Genomic DNA, 1,470 nt, shown 5'->3' with positions numbered 1-1,470 from the left:
GGCAAAATGAGAGGGACCATATTTGAAGAAATGGGTGCTGCAATGTTAGAAAAATTTGATAAATATTGGGAAGAGAAGAACAATGTAATGGTTATTGCTACAATCCTTGACCCTAGGTTCAAGATGAAATATATTGAGTTCTATTTTAGAGAGCTTTATGGGTCCTCAAGGTGTGAGCTAGAGGTTGCTGCTATAAAAAAAGAGTTAGAAGAGCTGTATGAGAAGCATGAGTTGGAGCAACGCCGGAAAATGGGTGGCAGTAGCAGTTCATCAACCACCCAATCAGCCTCATCATCAAAGGAAACAACCAGCTCAGTGGCTTGTCTTGTTTCAAGTGAATTTCAGTCCTTTCTAGAATCAAGTGCTTCAGAAACTTCAAAATCTGAGTTACTTATCTACCTTGATGAAGCAAACCATCCTTTACATGATAAGAACTTTAACTTACTTAACTATTGGAAGGTGAATGCTCCTAGATTTCCTGCTGTGTCTAGTATGGCAAAGAAGTTCTTAGCTGTCCCAGCTAGTAGTGTATCATCTGAGTCCACTTTCAGTTGTGGAGGTAGAATTCTTGATGACTATAGGAGTTCTTTGAAGCCAACAACAGTTCAAGCACTAGTTTGTGCATCTAGTTGGATAAGAGGTTCTAAAAGTCCTCCTATTATTCTGGTATGTGAAGTTTAGTCAAGTTTTAACAACATTTTCCCCAAAGTTTGTGTATATAAATATGTAATACTTAATTATTTTCTTCTTACACAGTTACAGGGAGAAGATGGTGACGATGGTGACGTTGAGAGTGTGGAGCTTCCTAGCAGTGTGGTGGCAAGCAACTAGTTAGTCTGTTTTAGAATGTCCAGCAGTGTCATGGAAATCATATTTCTATATTTGTTCTCAGTTGATGTGGATTTCAACAAGAAAGGAGGAAGACAACTAGGGATCTGTTGGTTCTGTGCCATGGCTACTTCTGAAATCTGACCGTGGACCTGTGGTCAAGCCGTGGGTGGCTAATTTCTTTTGCTTTGCTGAATTCTATTCTATATGGATGATGTCTGAAGTCTGAACCGTACTATTCATACTCATGTTAATGGTTGTGGTTAAGCCTGGGTTGCCTTTAAACTTTACAAATTATGGATCAATTGATGGTTATATTTTTAAATTTATATGTACTTTGTGTCTGTTTGCTTGTTGCTCATCCCTGTAATGTGTTTTAAAGGGTTGGCTCACGAGCTAAAACGAGCTGCTCGAGCTATATAGCGAGCCGAGCCGAGCTCTTCTTCTAGCTCGTTAGTGTAACGAGCCGAGCCGAGCTCGATTAATAACGAGCCGAGCTATAACGAGCCAAGCTCAAACGAGCCAAGCTGGCTCGTTATCCAGGCCTAGGCTCAATTACACTTCCCGGGTATACAAATAAACATTACGGTACGTGTCATATGGTTTCTAGAAAGAAGAAGTACAAATATGAGATTGTGCAAT

This window comes from Sorghum bicolor, chromosome 5 (genome assembly GCF_000003195.3).
Source record: "Sorghum bicolor cultivar BTx623 chromosome 5, Sorghum_bicolor_NCBIv3, whole genome shotgun sequence".
NCBI lineage: Eukaryota > Viridiplantae > Streptophyta > Magnoliopsida > Poales > Poaceae > Sorghum > Sorghum bicolor.
Note: the sequence above shows the minus strand (reverse complement) of the source record.